This window comes from Pelophylax lessonae, assembly GCF_965119305.1.
Source record: "Pelophylax lessonae genome assembly, chromosome: 4".
Lineage (NCBI taxonomy): Eukaryota > Metazoa > Chordata > Amphibia > Anura > Ranidae > Pelophylax > Pelophylax lessonae.
In genome coordinates, this window is record NC_138771.1 from 567,677,988 (window position 1) to 567,697,149 (window position 19,162).

Below are 19,162 nucleotides of genomic sequence, written 5' to 3' on the forward strand. Positions count from 1 at the left end.
CACTAAAAACCAATACCCCTGGCCTGTTTGTTGTGTGACGAGCCATCGGGAGTAGGGAGGGATGTGTGAACTGTTCCCTAAGTGACTGTGTGCTGGTAATCAGAGGAGGCCCAACAAGTTATCATACAGCAAGCCCTGCAGGGACAGTGCTACATCTGTATCCATAGACCTCAAATAATTATAAATTATTATTTCCATCTGTATAAAATGCAGCTGGTCCAGGAACTGCTCAGTGATGACACAGACAGTCATATGGAATAGTATAAGTGGTTCCTACTATAGAGAAATAATTTATGGTGTTTTACAGTGATGAAGCCTGATGTCATCTCAGTGGTAGCCTCAATCGGCACAATGCATGTTACTGGTCTGAAAACAATCCAAACTGGATAACTGAAGGCAACTTTCCAACTGATCCACAAATTATAGTGTGGGCAGGGATGTTTGGTTTATTGCAAAACCTTGCTAGCTGTCAAAACATCCGCTGTAGATACCGCTCTGCTCTAAAACGTTTCACTCCAAAACCAGCTTGATTGTGGAATCTCTACACATTTTGGGGTGAAGCAGTATCCACAGCTGATGTTTTTTAAAAGATTTTGCAACAAAGTTTTTACTTCACTAATATTAATGGAGTACGGCCTGTCATCTCATGAAATGTTCGGTGGGGACTCACTCGTAGGTAGGTACCCCGAGTTCAGAGTATTGCAGGGATGTGCACTTGGGAGCAATGTTTTCCTAGACTTTCTATTTATCAGGAATATTTGATATCAGAATAGTTGGGCCATACCTCCTTGATAGTAATGTAACGGGAGACTTATCTCTGTACTTTACAATCTTTTCCCTCTCAGTGATGTCCAGATGAATGGCCTTCTAGGTCTCCAGACCTAACAACACTCAAATTTTAGGGGGGGGGGGGTCATCAAAGTTCAGTAGTCTATCAGACATGGCCAGAACAATCGTTACACTAAACATCAGTTTCTCTATCGCTCATTGACAGACGTAGTCTTCTTGATTCTCAAGAGCTGGGTTATGTTGTCTCCGCAGGAGTAGGACTAGGCAGAATGACAAAACGTTCTGGCTCCACCCTAGGGGGCAGTCCCTGAGGGTATATCCTCCCTCTCTCTGCTACAGGGAATCAGTTTTTTTCTGTCTAGTCAGGAGTAAGGACCTAAGTTCCTTGCTGGGATCTTTTGGTCCTGGCAAGACTTTTTTTCTTTAAGAAAAAGACATTTTTTAGGTAGTTTTCTCCAGTGTTTTTTTCCTGTGAGATCTTCAAGCAAAAATGCCGGACTGGGCGACACTTGTGGTCACCCCAGCCGGCCTACGAGCGCGTGCAGACCATGGCATTGCGCTTGGTCGGCCGCGACATATTCAAGTAAGTATGCGGGGCCGGGCGACGGGCTGGATGTTGAGATCCAGTGGTCACCCCGGTTTCTGCCTAAAAGCGCGTGCAGACCAGTGCGCTGAGTCGGCCGCGACGGAGTCCCAGTAAAGGGACTGACTTTGCGAGTTAAAAGCTCGCTTGGACGCCAGGACCAGAGAGTCGAGGCGTCCACAAACCCCCCCCCCCCCCCCCGGTGGAGAGGGTATTGTGAAGAGAGGGTGCCTGTCGGTTCGGTATGGTGAGTAAACGTTCCCTTTTTTCCTCATTTATGAGGCAGTGTATATTATGGGCCCCTCCATATATGGTCAGTATATATCTGATACTTACAAGTCCCCCTTGTAATACAGCATGTGTTTGTGGGAAGTGGACTTGGTTCAAGAGCTAACACTCTACCCAGCAGACTGTAACATTACAGCAGACATAGGAGGTATAATCCTACCTTATGTGCAGTGTATCTCTGTAGATCCATATGTCACCTCTCAGCAGAGTGCAGGTGGATGTGCTGGGAAGACGATATCGGCGGTCCACCGCCATTTTGCCGTAGACCGAATGCATATATGTCCTCAGGTCACGCCGGCCGCCATGTTTTTGGAGTCTTATGTCTCTTCTATGGGGGCGGCCATGTTTTGTGAGCCCAGCTTCCTCGTGGAGGGCTGGGAACGCCGGAAGGCGTACACAGGGGGCGGAGCCACGCCTTCTGCCCGGGAAAAAGCAAACAGCTCCTTCCAGTCTGTGTAAGACAGACGCTGGCTGCAGTTTGTTGGAAACTGCACTGCATCGGTTGGTGAGCCTTGGGGGTCCCTCTCTCTCTCTCTCTGGGATCGAGAAGCAGGTACTCTGAGGGGCGCTATTGCGCTAGGGGGAGACACACAAAAAAAAAAAAAAAAAGAAAAAGTTTTTTTGTTTTTGCTGGCAAAAGTGTCCTGTATTAACATGGACCCTGCCACTCATGTATCTCCTCCGGATCCCCTCGAGGGGTCTGCGGGATCCTTCAGCACCCCATTGACAATTGAATCTTTGTCAGCTATTATGGAAACTTTTGTGTCCCGGGTGGAAGTGGCTTGTCAGGGACAGGGCGCAAGAAAGCGACCCCCGCCTAACCCCTTATTATCTGAAACCTCGGATTCAGACTCTGAGCCTATTTCTGCAGTTGCAGGTACTTCATCTGGTATTGGTGTCTCGGGTCCTGTCTCTTCAGACAGTGAGGAGGATGTTTCGGCATCCGCCATAGCCCGAGAGGAAGCGTTGGTAAACGCACTCATTGTATCTGTTCAAGAGACTTTAAGGTTACAGGGTATTCCATCAGAAATAGCTGAAACTGAGATCCCCTTTGGGACTAAAAAGCGCATCAAAGTAGCAAAGGTTTTTCCATTGCCCAAATGTTTTGGCAATCCAATCGATGAAGAATGGCGTCTGCCAAAACGCACTTTTAATATTTCTAAACGCATTGACAGGCGTTATCCGTTTGAGGAAACCCTTATTAAGAAATGGACAGAACCACCTGTGGTGGATTCACCTATTGCTAGATTGAATAAAGCCACGGTTATTCCTTTAGAAGACGCTCCGTCTTTTAAAGATCCAGTGGATCGCAAGATAGAAGCTATGTCTCGCACCATGTTTTCCTTGATTGGATCAGCTTTCAGGCCAATAATTGCTATTGGTCTGGTTTCGCAGGCTGTAACTGAATGGACCAAGTGGTTACGCCGGGACTTAGAAGAAGTCCCTCAGGCGGTATCAGATTTGTTGGAACAAATGATACAGGGGTTACAGTTTGTATGTGATGCGGCGTTAGACGCCACTCCATTAATGGCGCGAGCATCAGTCTCAGCAGTGGTTCTCAGGCGTACACTGTGGCTAAAAGGTTGGTTAGCCGACCAAGGTTCCAAAAAAGCATTGGCTAATATCCCCTTTTCAGGAGAGCGTCTATTTGGAGCCAACTTAGATGAGATCATTAAGGATCTCACCGGTGGAAAAAGCACCTTTTTACCGCAAAATTTTAAAGGTAGAGGAACTCGTCAAAGACGAGGGCCTTCTTTTTCTGCTCACAAGAGGTTTTTTCGTCCAGCGGGTGAAAAAACTAAGTCCTCCAAAGCTCCTGCAGGAGGCGTCAGGGGTCGTTGTTCGGGCAAGCAAAAGCCCGCCCCCTCCAGACCTGAAGATAAACCATCCAAAGCCTGAAGGTGCGCCCCCACCCATAACTGGGGTGGGGGGACGTCTTCGCCGGTTCCCGGATCCATGGCTTTCCAGAATCCCGGACAAATGGGTTTGCGAAGTCATAAAGTCAGGGTACAAGATCGAGTTTCGATCTCTCCCACCGGCGCGATTCTTCCCTTCCAATATCCGACTATCTCCGGATCGTCTAGAAGATCTGCGGAGAGCAGTCACAGATCTACTACAACAAGGAGTGGTAGTCCACGTTCCTTGGACAGAACGGTTTCAAGGGTTTTATTCAAACCTGTTTACAATACCCAGGAAAGAGGGCAAAGTGCGTCCAATTCTGGACTTAAGAGCGCTCAATTCTTTCGTCAACATAAGAAGATTCAGAATGGAGTCCATTCGCACGGTAGCAGCCTTCCTGCATCCAGGGGATGTCCTAGCGTCCATAGACATCAAGGACGCCTATCTTCACATTCCCATTTTCGCAGGACATCAGCGTTTTCTACGCTTTTCCGTAGAGGAGAACCACTATCAGTTTGTGGCGTTACCTTTCGGTCTCGCCACGGCTCCGCGGGTCTTCACAAAGGTGTTGGCCCCAATGTTGGCACTTCTGCGCCAAAGAGGTATATCGATTCTAGGTTACCTAGACGATCTTCTGCTTCATGCAGAGTCTCCTCAGACCTTGCTACAAAACATAGAAATTACTATGATTTCTTTACAGGAATTCGGGTGGCTGGTGAACCAGCAAAAGTCATTTCTGGTTCCCACCCAGAGGCTCGAATATCTGGGTCTAATTCTAGACACAGTCAGGACAAGAGTTTTCCTTCCGGTAGGGAAACTCCGAAAGATTCAATCAGCAGTCCAGTTGTTACTGTCCAACAGCTGGTCTTCCCTTCGGACTTGCATGAGGGTTCTGGGGTTGATGGTGGCTTCATTCGAAGCAGTCCCATTTGCCCAGTCCCATACCCGAATTCTTCAGCAAGAGATTCTTCTCAGATGGAATCGGAATCCGGAATCCCTGGACAATCAGATCCGATTGAGCAAACAGACCAGAGAGTCTCTGGTTTGGTGGCTTCGGTCTCCTATGCTCAGCCAGGGAAAGTCATTTCTGCCAATATATTGGACGATAGTGACCACGGATGCCAGTCTATCTGGATGGGGAGGAATTCTCGGTCAGTTATCTGTCCAGGGACTTTGGTCCCCGGAAGAATCCAGATTACCGATAAATGTATTGGAACTGAGAGCGATCAGACTTTGTCTGATTCACTGGACCGAGCAGCTCCAGGGCAGCCCGGTTCGGATCCAGTCGGACAATGCCACGGCCGTGGCTTATGTCAATCATCAGGGGGGCACCAAGAGTGTCCGAGCGGCCAAAGAAGTGGCTTGCATTCTTCGCTGGGCGGAACGATTTGTTCCAGCAATCTCTGCGGTGTTCATTCCGGGGGTGGAGAATTGGCAGGCAGATTATCTCAGCCGTCAGACCCTGGATCAGGGGGAATGGTCCCTCCATCCAGACGTTTTCCACCAGTTGTGCCTACGGTGGGGCACCCCGGATGTGGATCTGTTGGCATCACGATTCAACAGGAAAGTTCAGAGATTCGTGGCTCGCTCCCGCGATCCTCTAGCAGAAACCGCAGACGCACTGATCGCCCCGTGGGGGCAATACCAGCTAATATATGCCTTCCCTCCTCTCGCGTTACTGCCAAGACTTCTTCGCAGGGTAGAGGAGGAAGGAATCCCAGTAATCCTGGTAGCTCCGGACTGGCCTCGTCGAGCTTGGTACGCCGACATGGTCAGACTGGTGGCGGACGTCCCATGGAGACTTCCTCTCAGGGAGGATCTACTGTCTCAGGGACCGATCTTCCATCCTGCTTTACGATCGCTGGCTTTAACGGCCTGGCTATTGAGACCCAGGTGCTGAAGGACAAAGGTTTGTCAGCTTCAGTTATTCCTACTCTAGTTGAAGCAAGGAAAGCGACTTCCAGAAAGATTTATCATCGCACATGGAAGTCCTACATTGCATGGTGTGAACCTTTGGGGTTCCGTCCTCGGTCTTATTCGATTAGTCGAATATTGGCTTTTCTGCAACAAGGGGTTGAGCAGAAACTGGCCTTGAGTACTATCAAGGGTCAGGTCTCAGCATTAGCTATCTTCTTTCAGAAGCCTTTGGCTACTCATTCCTTGGTGCGGAATTTCATCCAGGGGGTGCGACATCTGGCTCCGCCAGTGCACGCGCCGTTACCCCCCTGGGATCTTAATTTAGTGTTGTCGGTTCTTCAGAAACCTCCCTTTGTAGATATTAGGGAGATTCCTCTACCCACGTTGTCCCAGAAGGTGGCCTTCTTGGTGGCTATTACTTCTGCACGCAGGGTGTCAGAACTGGCCGCATTATCTTGTCGTTCACCATATCTGGTGGTTCATAGAGATAAGGTGGTTCTTCGTCCGAATCCATCCTTCCTACCAAAAGTGGTTTCAGAATTTCATCTGAATGAAGAGATTGTATTACCTTCCCTGTGTCCTAAGCCCAGTCATCCTCGGGAGTTTGCGTTACACTCCTTGGATGTGGTCCGGGCGATCAGGGTATACTTGAAAACGACAGACTCGTTTCGCAAGACGGATTCACTTTTTGTGATCCCAGATGGACCCAAAAAGGGGTTGCCTGCATCTGCCGCGACCATTTCCAGATGGATCAGACAGACGGTAGTACAGGCTTATTCTATTAAGGGTCGGGAGCCCCCGTTCCCTGTTAAGGCGCACTCCACTCGGGCACTTAGTGCGTCATGGGCCTTTCGCCATCAGGCGTCAGTGGTCCAGGTGTGCAAGGCGGCTACCTGGTCGTCGGTGCATACCTTCTCTAAACATTATAAAGTTGATGTAATGGCATCGTCTGATGCCTCATTTGGCCGCAAGGTTTTGCAGGCCGCAATTTGAGGAGACCAGTGGTCTACCTCGAGGGTTTTTTTCCGTTGGAAAATTTTTTCTTTTAGTCTCATTCTTTGTTTTGAGCCTTTAAAACTTCTAGTTTGGCACCGGTTGGGCCTACTAGATTGGATTTGATTTTGTCAATCCCACCCCTCATTTGTGGCACTGCTTCTGGATGTCCCAGCTCTTGAGAATCAAGAAGACTACGTCTGTCAATGAGCGATAGAGAAAAATGGATTTTTGTAAGAACTTACCGTAAAATCCTTTTCTCTTAAGCTCATTGACAGACGTAGTACCCGCCCCTCTATCATTGAGTTGGGTTGGGTTAAATTCTCTGTACTGCTTTAAACAGAACTGATTCCCTGTAGCAGAGAGAGGGAGGATATACCCTCAGGGACTGCCCCCTAGGGTGGAGCCAGAACGTTTTGTCATTCTGCCTAGTCCTACTCCTGCGGAGACAACATAACCCAGCTCTTGAGAATCAAGAAGACTACGTCTGTCAATGAGCTTAAGAGAAAAGGATTTTACGGTAAGTTCTTACAAAAATCCATTTTTTGCTACATAAAGAAATGTTCACGTTCTTGCATTCAACGTATATACAAGTGTCACAAAATCCAGAGCTGTAAATTTAAACATTTACTGTAATAAAAAAATAAATAAATACATGTTTGCCTATAGATCAAGACTTTTAGAACATACTGCACTGTATACTTAATGGCTCTTTCACACGGAGCGAACCGCATTGCGATCCGCTCCGGCACTTTTTTTTTTTTTTCACGGAGCGGATGACATTTGTGTCATCCGCTCCGTATGTCCGCATATCATCCCATCCGTTTCCGGATGATGTACGGACATAATGAAAGTCTATGGGCATTGCGAATGACACCGCTGACATCCGATTTTCCTTCCTTTCCGTTTTTGAACGGAGGAAAAATAGGGTTCTGTTCCGTTCCAAAAAACGGAACAGAACTGAAAGGAAGAAAATCGGATGTCAGTGGATGGTATTCCGCTGACATCCGCAATGCCATTTACTTACATTATGTCCGTAAATCATCCGCAAAAAAATAGGATGATTTGCGGACATACGGAGCGCCCGTGTGAAAGGGCCCTAGTTTTTCTCTTTTTGCTTTCTCTCTTCAAACTTAAACGGGACAGATAACAGATTTTGTCAACAGATCATTGTCCTCTGCTTCCTTTCAAGAGATCTGTTTTGCCAGCTATATAATTATCCACATAGCTTGCATTGCATCATATCCCTCATCATATAATTACGTTGTACCCAAACCATATAATACAGAATGAAGAGCTCTTGTCAAAAAGTTCATCTAAATTCTGTATAGGGAATAGCTTGCATATCTTTGAAATTAGGTCTGATAAGCGGAGACACATTTAGACAGCGACCCATTTTGAGTGACTCTGCTGATAATAATGCAGGAATTTGATAGCAGCCCTATAAATAGACTATTTTGGCACACATACTAAGTAACACCTACTGGACTGAACATGGTCCTTCATTTAAAACCAACAGCCTCAATAGCAGGATAAGAGATCTCTCACTTGCTGCATACTTGTTTCAGACTCATTACTTAAAAAGTATTAAAGCCATTAGATCAGCATAATGGCCAACACTAATGTCTTCATTTTCTCAATACAGGCTTCCTTTTGGGCCAATTCGCACCTACATGTACACAGGTAGACCATTGTTCTAAACGGGGCTAGTTAACATGTGCCTTTTATCATGTCTTAACCACTTGCCGACCGCCGCACGACTATCTACGTCGGCGGTCAGCCCCTCACAGGCAAACTAACGTAGGGCTACGTTGTTTGCTTGTGAGGGTCTAGGGAGCGAGCGCGCGCCCCCCGGGGCGCGCTCCCGCTCCCGCGTGGTCACGGACCCCCCCGCGCGTGTGACCAGCGGACCCGATGTCCGCCGGTCACTCGGCGATCGGCGGGGGAGAGGGAGAATGTCAGGCAGCTTGTGTAAACAAACTGCCTGTCATTCTCCTCGCTGCAAAGACACTGATAAAACGGATCTGGTATGTAGATCCGTTGATCAGTGTCCTTACAGCTAGAGCCACAGCCAATCACAGTAGAAACCACGCCCCTAGGGACACACACAGCCCCTCCCTTCCAAATAAAGTTAACCCCTTCACTACCAGTGTATTTTTACAGTAACCGTGCATATGTATAGCACTGATTACTGTAGAAATGTCACTGGTAACCCCAAAAGTGTCAAAAATGTCAGTCAAGGGTCCGATCTGTCCGCCGCAATGTCGCAGTACCGCAAAAAAAATCGCAGATCGCCGCCATTACGCGTTAAAAAAAAAAACAACAAAAATGACAAAAATCTTTCCCTTTGTTAGTAAACGCGATAACTTTTGCGCAAACCAATCAAAATACGCTTTTTGCGATTTTTTTTACCAAACATAGGTAGCATAAAATAAATTGGCCGAAAATTTTTAAAAATTTTGATTTTTACATTTTTTTTTGGGGGAATTTCATATAAAAAAATGTGAAAAATATTGCTATTTTTGCAAAATTGACGCTCTTTCTTTGTTTATAGCGCGTGATCAAAAAATCGCACAGGTGATCAAATACCACCAAAAGAAAGCTCTGTTTGTGGGAAAAAAAGGACGTCAAATTCGTTTAGGTACAGCGTCGCACGACCGCGCAATTGTGCGTTAAATTCACGCAGTGCCGAATCGCAAAATACCCCCTGGTCGGAATGGGGGTAAAATCTTCCGGGGCTTAAGTGGTTAAAGTAATATCAAAGACTATTTTTTTTTTAAATTAAATAAAAAGATGGTTATACTTACCTGTTCTGTGTAATATTGCACAGAGCGGTCCCTTACCTCTTCTTCTGGAAGTCCCATGTTGGTGCTGCCCGCTTCTCCCTGCTTCGGGTGGCTCCTTAGCAAGCTGTGCGCTTTGGGAAAAACCGTGTAGGCACACACTCTAGCTGGGCTGTGTGCTTCCAAAGACACATACAGCGCAGGTAAAGCACGCCCCTGCCCCCTCCTCAGAGGAGTTTGACAACAGTAGGAGTTAATGGTTTCCCCTGCTGTCAGTGTCTCCCGTGAGAGGTGCTGCAGCTGGTACAGCGCTGGAGCAGTGAGAGGAGGCAGGTAAGTGTTTAGTGATGGGAGGGAACAGTTAATGGGATGGTTTTTTTTTAACCGCTTGTTGACCAGCTGCCGTAGTTTTACTGCGAAATGGTGTACCTGTACGTCGCTTCGCGGGACCGCTAGTGGGGGGGGCGCATGGGCGCCGTCAGACGCGCGCCATTGGCAACAGGGGGAGCCAATCAGTGGGTCCGCTGGACACCTCTGATCGCTCCCCCCGTGGAGACAGAATGGCGGTCTGCCATTGTAAACACGCAGACCGCTGTACTGTCAGTTATGAACACAGGGATCCTGTGTTACTCTTATTTAAGAACACAGGTCTGTGTTCATGCAGCAAGCCCATCCCCCACATAGTTAGAAAGCACCCCTTAGGTACACATTTAACCCTTTGATCGCCCCTGGTGTTAACCCCTAACCTGCCAGTGTCATTAGTACAGTAACAGTACTGTACATATGTTTAGCTCTGATTACTGTAGTAATTTCACTGGTCAAAAATGTCAGTTAGCTGTCTGATCTGTCTGCCGCAATGTCGCAGTCCTGCTAAAAATCGCTGATCGCCGCCATTACTTTTAAAAAATAAATAAATAAAAATGACATAAATCTTTTGCCCTAGTTTGTAAACGTGATAACACTTGCGCAAACCATCAATATACACTTATTGGGATTTTTTTTTTACCCAAAAATATGTAGCAGAATACAAATTGGCCTAAAATGATGAAAAAATTAGATTTTTAATGTTTTTTTTTTTTTTATTGGGAATGTTATATAGCAGAAACTAAAAAATATTTTTTTTTTCAGAGTTGTTGCTCTTTTTTTGTTTATAAAGCAAAAAATAGAAATTGCAGAGGTGATCAAATACCACCAAAAGAAAGTTCTATTTGTGGGTAACAAAGGACATCATTTTTTTTGGGGGTACAGCGTCGCACAACTGTGCAATTGTCAGTTAAATTAAAACAGTGCCGTATCACAAAAAATGGCTTGATCTGATCATTAAGGGGGTAAATCCTTCCAGTCAAGAAGTGGTTAACCTTACGCAGGAAATGCATTAAGGGGGAAAAAAAACTGTTTGACTTTAGAACCACTTTTAGGCTCCATTATCACCTGAGCGTATCGTTTTCAGGCATTTTTTGGGGATTTTTACAGGTGTTTTTTCTGAGATTTTTGGGGCTTTTTTTCAGGCATTTTTTGCAGGTGTTTGGAGGAAGGCATTGACATCTAACAAAAATGCTTGTAATCAGCCCAAAAAAGAATCTCGTGTACTTTTTTGAGCTTCAGGCGTTTTTCTTCTGGAGACAAAACACTCAGATGTGAACAGGGGCCATTGTAATGAATGGGATTTTGCTTGTTGGGCGTTTTGAGACTTTAGAGATGAGCGTTTTACGAGCTAAAATACGCTCCGTGTGAACAGGGCCTAAAGTAATGGCAAGTTTCTGAATTTTGAAAGCATGTTATTCGCAGATTATTTCTATTATTATTATATAGGATCAGGGCCGCTGATAGGGGGGGACCACCAGCCCTCTTGTAGGGGGCCCAAGCACACAGGGGGGCCCACACAGAGAGGGGGATTAGTGATGGCCAACAAATACAGAAATCTTCCTCCAGCACCTGAATCTGATCTGTCCCCCTACCTTGTGTGGGCCCCCCTCCCAGCACTTATCTCTGCTCAGGAGTTTATTTGTAAATTGTAACTTTGTTTCTCTCTCTCTGTCTCTCTGATCACTGAGCTCCAACTGCCCAGCCTGTATATTTTTCTCATCTCATCTTCTTTTTTATTTAACATAGTTTTTTTTTAGATTTAGCAGGAATTATGCGAGTTATGTTATATTTGTGTCTGCTAATAGCGATTTTGTTGTAATTTTAGCTAAATATTTCTTTAATATTTTCTTGGGGGGGCCCTGCCAGGTAGTCTGTACGGGGCCCCACAACTTCTAACAGCGGCCCTGTATAGGATTTATATAGCGTCGACAGTTTACGCAGCGCTTTACAACTTGTGGGTAGACAGTACAAATACAATACACTTTAATACAGTAGGAATCAGAGGGCCCTGATCGTTAGAGCCTACAATCTAAGAGGGAGGGTCAAGAGATACAAGAGGTAATACCTGTGGGGGATGGGCTGATGGAGAAAATAAAAGTACAGTTGTTAGGTGGATGCCAGATAGGTTTCTCTGAAGAGATGTGTTTTCAGGGATCGTCTGAAAGTAGAAAAGTAGGAGATAGTCAGACAGATGGGGGTAGAGCATTCCAGAGGATGGGAGAAGCTCGGGAGAAGTCCTGGAGGCGAGCATGGGAAGTGGTTACAAGGGAGCTAGAGAGCAGGAGGTCCTGGGAGGAACGAAGAGAACAAGTTGGTCGGTATTTTGAGACCAGGTTAGTGATGTAGCTGGGCACAAAGTTATGGATTGCTTTGTAAGTTAAGGTTAGTAACTTGAATTTAATTAGTTGGTTGAGTGGCAGCCAATGGAGGGATTGGCAAAGAGGGCTAGCGGACACTGAGCAGTTTGCAAGGTGGATGAGTCTGGCAGCAGCGTTCATGATGGACTGAAGGGGGGATAGTCTTTTTAAAGGTAAGCCAATGAGAAGGGAGTTGCAGTAATCGAGACGAGAGATGACCAGGGAGTGGATTAGAAGCTTTGTGGTATCATTAGTTAGGAAGGGACATGTCTTGGAGATGTTGCCGAGGTTGAGGTGGCAAGCTTTGGACAGTGACTGGATGTGTGGCCAAAAGGATAGTTCAGAGTACAGGATTATACCTAGGACCTTGGCATGGGTGGACGGGTTGATAGTTGTGCCGTTGATGTTGACAAAGAAATCAAGGGAGGAGGACCGTGGGGGAGGAAATATGAGCTTGGTTTGGGATAGGTTGAGTTTGAGGAAGTGATGTGACATCCAGGCTGATATGTCTTAATAGGAGTGGACCAAGGACAGAACCTTGGGGGACCCCGACAGAGAAATAGTAGTAGTAACTGGTTTCACATGACCTGTTCCTGGAGTTTAGCTTTTAGTGGTTTCTCACACTAGGTGCGTTGTCATGCATTTTTGTTCTTTTTCAGATAGACGCATTCATTGCAAGATATTTAGGAGCTCTTGGGGAAAAAAAAGACAAACCGTCTGCATGCTGCATTTTCAGTGCATTGATTTTTGTTCCCCTTTCCATGTTACATGAATTAGGTCCCTAAGTCCACCCCCAATAAGTCCACAGAACCTGGAAATTGAATTTTAGAAAACATTTGTTACTACATGAGTTTTAACCACAATTGGTGTGAATGAGTCTTCATTAATTCACCTTAGGAATAGAATAAAATTGCTGCCACAAGTAGAACCATGACCACACTGAATCATAGAGGTGGGTAGATGCGCTATACAGAGATGGGGCGATGGTCTACAGTGGCAGGGCTGACAAGAGAGACACGCAACTACCCACACATCATGGTCCTGATGGCCAGTAAGACATTCTGGGGTAAAATTCAGCTTTCTCCTCATCATTGCATATTTTGTGTATTTGACAGGTTTAGAGAGGCATGCTGGCAGTGGCAGAGGTAATCGAGGGCAGGATAGGGACAGCCAAAGAACAGATGTGGCTCTGGGGGCCACAATTTACCCAGGTCAATACCTCCTCCTCTCCTCCACAACATAGATTAGTCCACTGAGAAAACAGAGAACAGTTCTTACTTATAAAGGCCCGTACACACGTACCGATCGTCGGCATACAAACGTCGGTGGACGAAGGATCTGCCGATTGTACGCGTGTTAGTATGGTGCCTCCGACAGATGTCTGCGCACAATCCGCGGACAAGAGTCTTTCTTGCAAACATGAAAATTTTTGTATGCCGACACCAGAACGGACGATTGTTCGCCTGTCAGTACACAATTCGGCCGACAGACCGCAGATTTGCAAGACTGGGCATGCTCAGAAAATTAAAAACACAGGGAAAGTTAACCATTACATGACATCACTTCTGCAGTCAGCTGAAGTCTGCAGACAAAATTCTTGTGCTGTCCTTGTGCTGTCTTTGCACTTTTCAACAGACACCGACATCCCGGGGAGAAAAGAGGAACATTTGTATGCCGACCATCGGTACGTGTGTACGGGGCTTAACAGTCAGAAGAGGAAGGTATCAGATCACTAGATTTTTGGCAGGATCAGTAGGTATTCGTTACACTTATTGAACAGATAAAACATAACACCTTCAATGGCATATTTATCAGAGCAAAAAAAAAAAAAGTTAATTGTTAAGGTTAATTTATCCTACCCGGGTATAGCTAAATTCCATCTATCTAATAATTGTCCCTGTATAAAAAAAAAAACTAGGCCATATAGTCCAGTGTTGTCTTCCTCGCAGCTGATGTTCTCCTTGTGCCGCCATATTAAAAGCCTGTTCCTTCCTGATTTCCACATGCATGCATGCATGCCACAAGATCAAGCTGAGCTGGGTGGCTGAGCACTACACCGTCCTTGCCTGGCAAGAAATCTAGGAGTGGGGGAGCCACATGACTATAATATCTTATGCATACGGGTGCCTTTTGACACCCAATGGTGGGCATGTTTCTGCACCTAGGAGAGACCAGTGTAGTATACAGTCACCCATTGTAGTGAAAAGCTGTATGCAGATATACACCATGTTTGTGTAAGCTCACATGCAGGCGAAAATCCCTGGACGCACAAAAGCAGCATTCAAGGATTTACACCCATGAGTTTACACAGGCATTGCGTGTACCCACCTACAGCCATTCATTACTATGGGCATCTGTGTGCTGCAGTAGTCTCTCCTAAGTGCAATCAATTCCTATAAGAGAAAAGTTATATTACTAAGATTTACAAACTATCTGCCATGATATAAGTGGGAGGGATAACAGTAGAGGATATTTTTTTTTTTTTTTTAGGAAATTTATATTATTTTTCAATGAAAACAAGAACATTTATACAAACACATGTATACAAAGAACACATTACCTTAACTTGTATTCACTTAATGATTAATGCAGTAGTTCCATAAGGTAAAATATTAAACAATCGCACACATCCTCACTAATCAATCCAGGATAAAGGTGTAACAGCTTTTTAAAGGTCAAGTACCATCTAGACTTTTACTCCTATACATTCAAGGTAATTGAAAAGAAAAGTAGGGCCAAAGCTCTTTTGGTCATATGTCACCTGTGGGTCACAGAAGTGCACTTAGTTCTGCTCTCCTGTGTCCCAGAATTAGGGATAGACCAATTATTGGCAAGGCCGATATATTGGGGGCCGATATGCACTTTCCCCAATATATATCGGTATCTGCCCCGGAACTGGCCGATATTGCCGATATTTTTTGTGACGTCATTCTGCCTTCTTAGTCTGCCTTCCTCGCCTTGGACAGCCTTGTCTGGAGCCGGGACTAGTCTCGCGGGAGTGTATCCCAGCCATACACCCACCCACAGCGGCCCGGTGCCAGCCAGCCACCCACATCCACAGGCCCTGTACCAGCCAGCTACAGGCACTGTACCAGCGAGCGAGCCAGCCACCCACAGGCCCTGTACCAGCCAGCCACCCACAGGCACTGTACCAACCAGCCAGCAAGCCACCCACAGGCCCTGTACCAGCCAGCCACAGGCACTGTACCAGCCAGCCACCCACAGGCCCTGTACCAGCCAGCCAGTCACAGCCCCTGTGCCAACCACCCACCCACCACAGGGTGCCAGACAGCCATCCACCCACCACATGGTGGCAGCCAGCCAGCCACCCACCCACCACAGGGTGCCAGACAGCCAGCCACCCACCACAGGGTGCCAGACAGCCAGCCACCCACCCACCACAGGGTGCCAGACAGCCAGCCACCCACCACAGGGTGCCAGACAGTCAGCCAGCCACAGGCACTGTACCAGCCAGCCGCCCACAGGACCTGTACCAGCCACCCACCCACAGCCCCTGTGCCAGCCAGCCACCCACCACAGGGTGCCAGCCAGCCACCCACCACCACAGGGTGCCAGACAGCCAGCCACCCACCACAGGGTGCCAGACAGCCAGCCACCCACCACAGGGTGCCAGACAGCCAGCCATCCACCACAGGGTGCCAGCAAGCCAGCCACCCACCACAGGGTGCCAGCAAGCCAGGCATTAAGCATTAAACAAAAATTAACATGTTCAGTAACAGATTTGTGTCTCAAATTTTCTTTATTTTTTAAACTTTTAATGTACAAAATATCGGCCCATATCAGCCGATACCGATATGTTGTGACCAAAATATCGGTATCGGCCTTAAAAAACCATATTGGTCTTTCCCTACCCAGAATCTTTTGACAACAGGGTAAAGCCGACCTCACAGACCCGCTCCAGACTCTGGAGAGATCCAATCAATAATCCTGTTGACTCTACAGCACTCCAGTGAGCTCTGGATGGGTAGAGAAGATAGTGGTGACTGACAGTCTGTGCTCAGAGTGGATCCGAGAACTGAGTGATCAGTGGTCACATGATTGCTCAGTTCATAGGCTTAGAGCCGGAGGGGGACAGCTTGCAGCGTTGGATCTCAGGCATGCATGTGCTTGGAGATGCTCCAAGAAGACGTCCCCTGAGATGAAACGTGCATAGGGCGGAGTGTAATGGTGACGTCAGAAAGCGGAGCGTTTTCTGTGATATGCTGCATGAGTCTTTTTGTTAGTGATTACCAATGTTTCCTACAATAATACATGGTGTCCATAATACCACACAATGGAGTTTTGTTTGGAGACCAATACTGGCATCTTGTAAGGGGAAATGGTCTGATCCAGCCATTCTGCCAGGATTTGTGTTAAAATGCTGTATGACACCTGTGAATGTGGGGTCTATTACGTTGGCAGTTCTATGTACAGGTGGAGGGTTAGTGGTTGGATTATTTTGCATGGAGATTTCACACATTTAAAGCATGTTTGTTTTTTTACACGTGGACAGACTTTGTTATCACTAATGAGTATTGAGCACTGTGATTCATATTGATTGGATTTTATTGTGTGTTTGGAACAGTAGATAGATTGTTACACAACATCTTGGATTTTACGTATATCTGTTGAATTTATCATTTAAATAGACAGCGCAACACATTTTTGCTGATATCTGTTTGTTATCTGTGTGTCCAAATAATAATGAGTGCGGCCGTCGCATAGTATTATTTTTTTTGAGAGATTGAGTGCAGTATTTTGGTTTACTACCTCTAATTTTATTAACTTTTAAGTGGAACTTCACCTGAGAAGGGAAGTTCCACTATTTCTAAAATTGTATCCCCTCCCCCCAATTTTTGGAAGTTCTTTTTTTTTTTTTAGGCGGAGTCCACAACCTCCGGGGACACGTCACAGGTCCCAGGAGATTGCGGGTCCATTCGCAAAGGGCAGCACGACTTGCGCATGTGTAGTGGGAAGACGACTGTAAAGCTGCAGGAAGTCACAGTCGGGTTCTCACATCCAAGATCCATCCTGAAGCCCTGCAAAGAACCAGCCTGGATTAGGACAGGACAGATAAGTGTCTATTAAATAAAAGTCAACAGCTACAGTATTTGTAGCCGCTGACTTTTAATTATTTTTTTTGACTGAAGAACCTGACAACAAGCAACGTACCGGCACGTTGCTGGACTTCAAGTGGTTACACTGGGATGATGCTTGCAGCTGCAGGCAACCTCTCTGTACCATTTTTTATAGCCGAGCATTGGTTCTCTTGTAAAAACAATCCCAGCAGCTAACTAGCTGCTGGATTGCTTTTACCAACAGCAGAAGGGGGCATCTCCCCATCCCCCCCTCCCGCCACCTTTTTTCTGTTCAGCCTCACCAGGACCCCTGATCGACCAGCCGACACTTCTGCCGACTGATCATAGAGACAAACAAAGGCCAGAAGCATTTTGTTCATCTCTATGATATAGGGAACTAGAAGTGATAATCTTACATCACTTCTGGTTTCCCCAGATGTAAAAGGCACCATCTTTAAAAATGAAAAGCATTTGATCACACTGATCTTGGTGTAATCAGAAGCTATTAAGGGCAGAGGAGGGGAGGAGAAGTCTTATAGACCCCAGATCTCTCCATAAAGAGTACCTGTCACATGCCTATCGCTGTTACAAGGGATGTTTACATTCCTTGTGACAGCAATAAAAGTGATAAAAAAAAAATAATTTAAAGTGGCAGTGTAAAAATAAAATGAAATATTTTTTTTTTAAAGTGTCACTGTAAAAACCTCATGTTCGTGGGCAAAGGTGAATGCACACGTTGGTCCCTTGCGCACGCAAACAGCGATCACCCCACACATGTGAGGTATCACCGCAAATGTCAGATCATGGGCAGTAATTCTAGCACTAGACCTCCTCTAAAAGTCTTTACAGGTTACCTTTTGAGATTTACAAATTGCCACCTATGGATGGTAAAATATATATTTTTCTGCTGTTGTACAGGAGTGCGCAATTTTAAAGTGTGACATGTTATGTATCTATTTACTCTGTGTAACATCATCTTTTTTATTTTACCAAAAAACTGGGTTATGTATTGTGTTTTCTTGCATTATAATATAAAAGAAAAATGTATTCTTTCTATAAAAATTGCATTCTAAAATTTGCAGCACAAATACCATGTGACATAAATTGCTACACCCACCATTTTATTCTCTATGGCCTCTGCTTAAAAAAAATAAATAAAAAAAAAAAAAAAAAAAATATATATATATATATATATATATATATATATATATATATATATATATATATAAATAAAATGTTCAGGGGTTTTAAAAGATTTTCTAACAAAGAATACTGATTGTTACATGTGCCAGAAAAAGGGTTGGGGGTCAAATCTCACAACAAAGTTGAATTTCACGCTTTCATTCGACATTGACTATTATTAATCCTCATGCTGTTAGCATTAGTAAATAAATAGGAAGGTATGTTATGTTTACTTGTTTTAAAGTATAACTAAAGACAATTTATTTTAGTTTTGGATAGGGTAGAGAGCAATTAGAACACTTGTCAGTTGTTATTGCTGTCTGTGCCCCTGGCCCTTTATCTATTTGTCCTGTTTACTATTATCATTGAAAGTAAAATTAAAATAAAATCCCAAATTTTGGATTGTCCCCAGAAAAGTAATGGAGGAATTTCTTTAATTTGCAGGAAATTCCTCTCACTTCCTGTTTGGCTATGGGACAAGAAGTGAAGGGAAATCTCCCCAATAGGACACAGATAGCGAAAAAAAATCTGACAGGGGTTATAACCCTCCCTTACTCTATCCAAAATGAAAAAAAATTGCTTATAGTTCTACTTCAATCTTTTTTCCCCTTCTATAATGATTTTATTGATTGTTTTTTTTTCTTTTATTAGGCCCCTTTCACACGAACGACATACGCTGCCCCATAGGGATGCATGGAGGATCCGATCAGATCCGCCTAAAAAACTGACAGGTGGATCTGATCGGATCCTCCATGCATCTCTATGGGGCAGCGGGTGTCAGTGGAGACATGTCCGTTGACACCTGCTGCCATCCGCATACAATCCTGTCCGTGAAATCTGGACTGATGGAAACCCTATCTTCCATCCGTCCAGGGGATCGGATGAGAACGGACAGGCGGTCCACTCTCATTTGATTCCCCATAGAGA